Source organism: Eriocheir sinensis, unplaced genomic scaffold, assembly GCF_024679095.1.
Source record: "Eriocheir sinensis breed Jianghai 21 unplaced genomic scaffold, ASM2467909v1 Scaffold178, whole genome shotgun sequence".
In the NCBI taxonomy this organism is placed as follows: Eukaryota; Metazoa; Arthropoda; class Malacostraca; order Decapoda; family Varunidae; genus Eriocheir; species Eriocheir sinensis.
In genome coordinates, this window is record NW_026111161.1 from 334,239 (window position 1) to 344,340 (window position 10,102).

Here is a 10,102-nt window from a genome sequence, read left to right on the forward strand (position 1 = left end):
AGCAGGGCCAAACATTAATAAATTATATAAGGTGCTTGACAGTTTGACTGGAAACAGAAAGGTTAACAAGCTTCCGGATGGTTTCTCGGATGAGGTGCTGGCAAATAAGTTTTTAGACTTTTTTGACAAGAAAATTGAGAGGGTTATCATGAACTTTAGAGGTGACGGTTACCATGGATCTGCTGTGGAAACTCCAGTCCTTGAAATAAAGTTAACAAGCTTTCAACAAGTGGATGTGGCTGTGGTGAAAACTATCGTACACAAAGTGAAACTTACGTACTGTGATAACGATCCCTTGCCGATAAGTGACATCATTAAGAGTGAAAACTTTAGTGATTTCTTAAATATTATGACTGTGATGGTTAACACTAGTATCGAAAACAAGACTTTTCCTGAGTGAGAAAGCGGTGATCGTCAAACCTATTGTCAAAGGTAAACTGGACCCACAGTGGTTAAGTTCCTTTAGACCAGTATCCAGCGCCAGATAGAGCTACCATTGGGCCCTGGTGCTGCAAGTAATTCCTGGCCCCTAGCTATCTTAATTTACACACATCATGCCCGGACGGCCGGGCCCCTTATGAGGCCGGGCCCTGATACTGAGATATCTGCTCCCCCCCTCCCCTCTCTCGGGCCCTGCCAGTATCCAACTTGACATTTCAATCTAAGATACTTGAAAATGTGATCCTAAATCAGCTAATGGAGCTTCTCCTAGTGGTGCAAGCTTTACCAGAATCAATCTGCTTACAAGAGGCTTTATTCAACAGAAACTACTCTCTGTTCAGTGGTAAACAATTTGCTTGTACTCATGGATGAAGGGAAGTGTGGTGTTCTGAATTTGTTAGATTTGAATGCTGCATTTTCACAGTCTATTGCTTCAGGATTGTAAGAATATTGGAATTGAGGGTGGTGTGCTGGATTATCTGAGGAGTTGCCTTGAGAACAGAACTTACCATGTGGAAATAGGTAAGTCGTTCTCTGCTCATAAACTTTTGCAAAGAGGAGTCCCCCAGGGAAGTGTACTGGGTCCAATTTTATTCTGTGTTTATACTATCGGTCTTTCACATTTGCTAAGAAGGCATGAAGTTGATTTTAAACTGTTTGCCGATGATACACAGTTCTATCTGTCGCTGAGTGATGTGGAAAACACTGAAGATAAGCTGAGCAGAATTGTGGATGATGTGGGGAAATGGATGAATTCTGAGCAATTGAAGCTGAATGAGGATAAAATTGAATGCTTCATTGTGGGGAAGAACAAGGATCTCAGGAGGCTAGATATTTCCACTCTTTGGATAAAAGATGACACTATGACTAAAAAAGTCAGTCAAAGATTTAGGTGTGATATTTGACTGCACTCTATCATTCAAAGAACAGATCAATCAGGTGGTGAGAACGGCAGGCTACCATCTCAGAAATATTGCATTTGTCAAGAAATATCTGGATGATAAGACTATGAAGATGCTAATATATAATCATGTAACTAGTAAGCTGGATTATTGTAACTCGCTTTATTATGGCCTTCCTAAATATCTGCTGAAGAAATTACGTGTCATGAACAGAGCTGCAAGGCTAATTAAGGGTCTGCCCCCCCCGTGACAGAATAACACCTGCACTTATAGACTTGCATTGGCTTCCCATTAAGGCACGAATAGTCAAGAAAATATGTGTCTTGACTTATCAAGCAATGCGACTTGGTAAACCTGGATATTTGAGAAATTTACTACAGGATTTTGATTTGGACACTGCCATGTCAGTGAGACAGTACAGAACAGTATAGACTCTATGAGCCCAGGGTCAACCTGGAACTGGGTTTCAGAGCAACTGAGAAGAGTGCCCCGCGGCTCTGTAATGAGTTACCCGGGAATGTTAAGAACAGTGGCAGTCTGGCAATCTTAAAGAAAGCGCTGAAAACTCACTCATTCACTAAATACTATGACTTCACAAACATGAGGATTGAGGACAACTTTTTTTAAGGTGCTAATATTAATGTTATAATGTTAGCGGCCCTGTGGAGCGCTGCTACGGCGGCTGACCGGGGCCTGTAACGGTAAACGGTAAACGGTGGTCCAAGGCCCCGCCTCTCCCTCCCTCAAGGTAACACTGACCAAAGACTAATCATAGAAGTCTGTTCAGGCGCAGGAGAGGCATGGCAAAGAGGTGACGTCGTGTTGTCTCGGTGGGTCCGCTAATCCCATTCATTGAGGTGAAGCAGCCGAACTGCCGCAAGATGAGGGATACCCGGGTGAGAGCTTATGTCCACTACCTTAGTTGTTAACTCCAGACCCCGTCTCATTCACTATGATGGTGGTGTTTTTGAGTACTGTACATCTATTGTTGCGGTAGATCTATTTCATAAATACCTGACCTGATAACACCTGGCAGCCTGGCCGAGCCCATTAAGGGACAGCCTGACCTGACCACCTGACACTTGACAGGTGTCCACAACCTTGCGGCCCTAAAAATAATGGTTCTGCAGATTCACTTTTAACCCTTAAAGTACGGGTGGCAAGATATTTCTCTGGATGCTGTGCACGGGGAAAATTTAGACATTTAAAAGAGGTGGAAATGGTGTCTTTGCAATAATTGTATATTCATCTACTATATATGGTGGTGTAATAAAACTTCTCTCCTAATAATAATAAAAAAGTTATGACAGTCGAAAATATTGCCCATTTTCTCGTGGCCGTGACCTGTCGAGGGGAAGCACCCCACTCTCTCTCTCTCTCTCTGTCAATGTCACTACTATATCAGTCATCAGAGTCACTGTCACCTTGATTTGCCCGCGCTCTACTTCCGCCCGGAGCAGAGGAACTGCTTGACACGTCACGAGACATGCCAGATGTATTCTGAACAAAAGTGGAAAATGATCTGTGGCCTTCGGTAGGGCGTGCGCTGAGACGAATGAGTGTGTACGGATGCCAGATGCCTCCACCATTCTTCTGAGTCAAGAACTGGCAGTATATTTGAAACGTAGGGAGCGTAGAATGTGATGATAATATATATGATCCTCGTATGGGTGGGGCATGTGGTAACGCACTTATATATACGATCGCTGTAATCTAAGAGTTAAGGGCTGATGTCGACTCCACCAATGATCTTCCATGGTCTGCGGACAGAAACCGGTGTAATTGATAGGTGACTTGTATTTATTTTTTATTTTGTCCACTGAAAACTACCTTTTCAGTCATTATATTAATTCTTTATTAACTCCAAGTATACCATTCTTATTTAACAAAAAATCATAATTCCACGTTTGTGTTTATAATTGGATGTGCAGCCACCTACACCACATTTATTAGGCATCCCGGTTCGCATCAATGCTGTGCACCTGACCCCGTCCCACGCAACGGCCCCTGCCTCTGAAGCCAACGTGATGTCATGCGCGAGCCTGACGAGATTTTTTGCGGGAAGTGACCAGACTTGTTATAATTTGACTTTGACCTGACTTCCTCCAGCCTCCTTCCACCCAAGCAGACTGCTACTGGTAGCTGACAGTTGACCATTAACTGTTGAACGGCGACCAGATGGCAAGTGAATGCCATCTGGTTGCCGTCAGATAGCAGGAGGTCGCTGATGTTCGCCGTCCACTTTTCATCTGTCATTAACCGTGGTCGACGTCCGGCCTGCCACCACAGGGCGAGTTGTGTGGCGACCGGTGGTAGGTCAAACCACCCTTGCCCGGAAATGAGGTACATTCCTGAGCAGTGACGTCCCACGCCCCTCAGCCCGTCCAAGCTCCGTCCCAACTCAACCTGCTCCACAGGTCAAACACACGGGCAAATGTCTAACCAAAATTAATCACTGCAGGACATGATGTGTACAGCAGTAACAATGAGAGTCTGTGGAGCTATTGGCTTTTATCCATTTCAAAAAAATTGTTAATTTCATCTTCTGCTCTGCCCAGGGTGATGGAAATGCATTAGAACGAATATAATGTAACATACATACTAATAACAGGTTAAACCAAGATTGTTTGGAGCATTTTTTGCATGTCTGCAGCACACAGGGGGCTGGGAGGGGGGGGGGGCACAAAGATCCATCTTGGTTAAGATTCATTTCAGGTTCGTGCCAGTATCTCATTACCTACCTTATGAAACATCAGTATCTCTTCATATATCTTTTCTACAAACCTTCAACAGTCATGGAAACGCTTTGAAAATCCAATTCAAGGACTTTTTTTACTCTTGAAAATAGGGGATAATGTTTACGAAAGCGCGTTGCCTCCTCTGGCGACGCTGCAGCCGGTGTTGCGAGAAATACCTCCTTGCTGAAATAAGTCACATATACATGTGGGTTAGAAGAGGGGATTAAGGGGGGCGCAGCCCCCCTGTTAGTAGGTCGTAAAGTTCAGTTGGAGTAGTTTAAATGTGCTCCCCGACCCTAAACCCTCTGTGAGCTATTTTACGGCTGCGGCGGCTGCAGCGTCGTCGCGGCCGCCGCCAGAGGAGGCGACGCGCTTCCGTAAACATTATCCCCTATTTTCAAGAGTAAAAAAAGTCCTTGAATTGGATTTTCAAAGCGTTTCCATGACTGTTGAAGGTTTGTAGAAAAGATATATGAAGAGATACTGATGTTTCATAAAGTAGATTATGTGATACTGGCACGGACCTAATACGAATTTTTACCTCCATCTTTTGCTGCAGTTAAGCACAGAATACTTTCATTACCTTTATAAAAAAACTATTTTTTCAAATATAATTTACAGAAATAAGAATGAAAAAGGTGTATTATAACTGGGTGATGATATTACTGTAACACGTCAGCAGCAGGTTGTAAAGGGAGGTCGCCGTCCTCATTGCGACAGGACGCGTACTGGTCCTTGCCTGTCGGTCACCGGTCGGCGTATGGTGGGCGTCTTGGCTTGACTCCAGGTGTGAGGTCAAGGTGTGAATCTTACCATGGTCGCCGTCCGGCCACCCACTGGACGGACACTAAACGACCACCAGTAGGTGTTCGGTCGCAAGACTACTTTGCCATCTATGTGGTCGGGGAGCGGTGGGTGTGAATCGCAGCATTTTGCGGTCGCGGGTGGTCGTTAGCAGGTCGTAAAGTCAGTATGACTGTAGCTTTATCTATAAGGCGAGGTTTCCCAGTTCAGTGTGTGGTGATTATGGTCAAAGATGACTCACAGCGATATTTACCTCAGCAGGGAAGTGCCCCGAACGGCGCCTCGTCATGCCCCACAACTCTTCCCTCTTCTTTCTCCGCCTCTCAAGTGGCGCTGCAATATACAAATGACACAAAACAATACAACTAACTTTGATGAACATTTCTCGTGGAGAGACACCGCTGAAACACGGCTGAGAACACCGAAAAATGGGAGTCCGTTACCTGCTGCAAGCCATGGCTGTCCGGAGCTGCTGTGGCAGGGCGGGACAAGGTGCAGCCTTTCCAACGGGGCAGAACGAAGCTGCTCACTCTCAGAAGGAGCCAAGAAAGGGATAAACTCGCCACACAAGATCCAACAACACCATTATAATTACTTTACTGCTTTAGAACAAAGAATGTATGTAACTAGATCCGTTCGCGACGGTTTACTCGCCAATGTTTCAAATCTGCCACACGTGTATACGGTACCTGATCAGCAATGTCCTTCTCGATGTACACCCACGTTGCATGATCTTGGACGCAAAGTCTATAATATAGACTATTCTTGGACGCGCCTTAGGGCCGCTTTCACAGTTAAGTAATTATTGAGAATCACTACGCGCCTCCAAATACGATATTGCGCCTCCGTATTATAGATAAGGGACGAAATACATGTCCCTTAACCATAATATGAAGGCTGGAAAACTTAAAAGTAAAGAAAAAGTGGTAAAGGTAGTGAAAAAGCATATTATACATACGCGCGCTTTGTTTTGATGGCGGCCATTGGGAGGTGAGCAGTGTTGCCAACGATCCGGTTAGCCGTAGTACGCTAGGTTAACGATGGTGCGCTTAGTTAGCCCATAGCCCACGCATGTGAGACTATAGGTCCACCACGCGTGGTTATTTTTTTTTAGAACACGCACCTTTACCTAATACTATACCCGGCCCAAACCTTCACAAATGCCTTTGGGTAAAGGTGCGTGTTCTAAAAAAAAAAATAACCACGCGTGGTGGACCTGGGCTGAAATTCACAAACATACTCACTAACTACGAACTAATTAACATAACTACGCACTATTGATTTAGCGACCGACGTTACACATGTATCCTTAGTTGTATAATCACACTCTGTACTGCCTGGGGGTTGGGATGGCATGCTCCTCCCTTCTCCTTTGTTGTTTTACTTGCAACAATAAACTATCAATCAATCAATCAAGCATGTTCACAAAACCGTCAGCCAATGCTAGGGAGGCCCCTCCAGCTGCTGGTTCCAAAGAACCCGTTCTCTTTTCACATTTTCTTTCTTTTAAGGCAAACTGTACTAAATCATAATCAAGGAACAATTATTTCGTTGTTTGCTGCACATTTACGTCAAGGTAACTCAGCTGTTCGATGTCTTGTTATCAAAGAACATGCTTAAGGGGAAGAAAAAGAAGATAAGGAGGAGATTGAGGCAGGAAGATAGCAAATTAAAAATAATGTGGAATATATATATATATATATATATATATATATATATATATATATATATAGATATATATATATATATATAGATAGATATATATATATATATATATATATATATATATATATATATATATGGTTTACGGTCATTTCGCCCACAAGTCAGTTCGCCCACAAGTTGAGTCAGTTCGCCCACACCGAGGAGTCAGTTCGCCCACACTCAGGAGTCAGTTCGCCCACACTCAGGAGTCAGTTCATACAAAATACTATCTTATATTTAAAGGTATCTGAATTCTAAAAGTAAAATAAATGCTGCGAGTAGACATTCATATAAAATTTATGTAGAAATGACATCATCTAAAAACAAATCATGTATTAAAAACACGTTGTATTCTAAAAGTAAAATAAAATATATTTAGTACTCATAGTAAGGTAGGAAACATTACGCTTTTGGCCCATTCAAATAAGAGCATGACTTCAGAAGCTTGAACGCTGATCTTTCGCCCATCACGCATTCGTCCCAAAGAGTGAATAATTTTTTTCTGAAGGTCCTTATAATGTTTTCGTTGAATCCTGCTGAGCTTTCTTTCGGACACCAATCTTATATATATAGATGTTAATAGCGCTTCTTTATGCAGCAGGTTCACCAATACATAAAACTGTAAACTACTTCTACCTGCTGCACGTTTATTTAGCCTATTATGCCACCCTTCAATGTCATTATTGGTACGCACAGATTTCTGGAATACACTCCAAGTGGAAGGTGGCCAGAGAGAGCCGTCGATCCAGGTTCTTTCAATGTAGTTTAATACTTGGCGTACTTGAGTACCCGTTGCTTTGGATGAAAGTCGTTGAAACATCGCAGGAATTTCGGTCTCCGGCAGAAATGGAAGAGCCATCAGCTTTCGTAAGAACTTGTACGTTGCTTCATCGTGAGTATACGTCACTTGAAGCCCAACCTCTTGTATCTTGTGGAGAAAATACAGAAGAAATACTTAAAACAACGCCACTTGACATTTGGCTGCTTCTCTCTCTCTCTCTCTCTCTCTCTCTCTCTCTCTCTCTCTCTCTCTCTCTCTCTCTCTCTCTCTCTCTCTCTCTCTCTCTCTCTCTCTGTGTGTGTGTGTGTGTGTGTTGGAACAATCCACAAGTTTACTCACCTTTCTCCATATAGCTTGTGTCCAGTGGAAGACGCATCCCTTGATAGTTACAAACGGTAGCACCTCAGGCAGCACTTTCCAAAGTGCTTTTTCGAAGTCAATAGTTATATGCTTGACTGAAATTTCCTCTTGAAGACAGTTTAAAAGTGCATTACAAACTTCACGATAATCGCTTTTTTTTCTTCCTGACATTAAAACAAACAACAGGGGAACTTGTTTCGCACATTGATCTGTTCTTACGAATGCATTTACTGCAAGTAATTGAGAAAAGGGGTGTCTACAGAGCTTGAATGTCCCATCAATATACCATGATTTGTCTTTGCTTAGAAGTTCCATTTGCTGATCTGTTGCAAACATCAAGTGGCGCCGTCCACGGATCCTCACATCTGCTCTCAAGAATTTGCTTGGGATATGGTTCTCGTCAAGTTCGAATGCTAGGTCCTTGGGTTCAGCAGGTCTTAATGTTTCCCTCTGGCTGTTCGCTGTCCTAGCCAAGTTTTCGGGCTTTGGAAGACTCGGGCAGGGTTTATTTCGTAGTTCTTGCAAGAGAACCTGAATGGAATGAAATGTTGGCATTAATCGCAATTCCTAATAGTATAAAATTTTGGCATGTTCAACATTTTCCTACTTATTCTTAACTTCTCTCGATCACCCTCAAACAAACATAGACACACAGACTGACATACAGAGTCCAGTGGCTGCCCGTGCATTGGCTCTGTGGAAATGCAGCACCCACTACTAACTAACGTAATGTCAGTAGCCATCCCTTATTTTAGTTGTGCACACAGGAGGCTGGCTGCGCGGCTGCCGTTCCCTCAGTGGCGCAGTCACGCAGTGCTGACCTTGGAAGGAAATTTCTGGGAGCAGCACCTCCACTAATTTTAAGTACGAGCAGCCACTGATACAGACAAACACACACACACACACACACACACACACACACACACACACACACACACACACACACACACACACCTCATCAACTATGGCAGATGCTGGTTTGAAGATATCTTGTACTGCCATTTTCTTCACCTGAGATGTGATGTTTGTTGTTGAAGATGAATCGGCAGACGGAGGATGATTGTGTGTATTTCTTTTCACAAAGGTCTTATTTCTTTGTGTGACCGTTGCTTTGCAGGGATTGTCCTTGGGCCGGACGGTACATTGCCAATATGTTACATTTGGCCTTCCTAGTTTGATGTTATAAGTGTATCCAAGATCATCAATAAGCTTGTTTTGACCTCTTTTGGTGCCACCCTCAAATAGCTGAAACGAGGGCAACACAGGAGGGTTAACTTGTGCCTCACTTTGCAGGGGTGGGTCATCAAGTGATGTTTCAAGTTCCAGTGAAGAAATACCTTGTTCTTCATTCAAATTGTCTTGCAGATGTACACCAAATGAAGATTCTACTTCAGTTGAAATGTCTTGAGATGTAGCTTCTTCCTTAGTGCACAAAGTACAAGTCCAGTCAATTGTATTGTCAGACCTCACGGCTGCCCAATAATCTCCTCTTGATACACCGGTATCACATTTTCTGTGTTGCCACCTGCAGCAGAACTCGCACTGTAGCCCTTCCTGTCTTGGCCGTACAGGAAAACCACACGAAATACAGAGTTCTGGACAGACTGCCATCATGTCAGGAACTGAGTGCATACGATGGCCTTCTGAAATGACGAGACCTACTTTCACGGTTCATTTTTATAATTCGATTAAACTATTTAACTGGTTAACCATTTAACTATAAGAAGCACTCATTCAATCCGTTCTCTCTCTCTCTCTCTCTCTCTCTCTCTCTCTCTCTCTCTCTCTCTCTCTCTCTCTTGTGGGAAAACTGACTCTAGCGAGTGTAGGCGAACTGACTCCTCAGTGTGGGCGAACTGACTCCTCAGTGTGGGCGAACTGACTCCTCAGTGTGGGCGAACTGACTCCTCAGTGTGGGCGAACTGACTCCTCAGTGTGGGCGAACTGACTCCTCAGTGTGGGCGAACTGACTCCTCGGTGTGGGCGAACTGACTCCTCAGTGTGGGCGAACTGACTCCTCGGTGTGGGCGAACTGACTCCTCAGTGTGGGCGAACTGACTCCTCAGTGTGGGCGAACTGACTCCTCAGTGTGGGCGAACTGACTCCTCAGTGTGGGCGAACTGACTCCTCAGTGTGGGCGAACTGACTTTGGGCGAAATGACTTTTTGCTGTGGGCGAACTGGTCATGTGGGCGAAATGACCGGATACCATATATATATATATATATATATATATATATATATATATATATATATATATATATATATATATATATATATATATATATATATATATATATATATATATATATATATATATATATATATATATATATATATATATATATATATATATATATATATATATATATA

At 43.3% G+C, this 10,102-nt stretch overlaps 1 protein-coding gene across 24 annotated transcripts in view; it reads right to left on the minus strand.

Annotated features, from left to right (window-relative positions):
* LOC126990579 (uncharacterized) overlaps nt 1-5,360 on the minus strand; it is a 277,009-nt gene extending 271,649 nt beyond the window's left edge. For all 24 annotated transcript variants that reach the window (XM_050849194.1, XM_050849197.1, XM_050849212.1 and 21 more), the window contains exons 1-2: nt 5,329-5,360; nt 5,139-5,218 (exon numbers count right to left, since the gene is read on the minus strand). The gene's annotated coding sequence lies outside the window, so the exon portion shown is untranslated. The remainder of the gene's footprint in view (nt 1-5,138; nt 5,219-5,328) is intronic.
* Between the last annotated feature and the right edge of the window lie 4,742 nt (nt 5,361-10,102).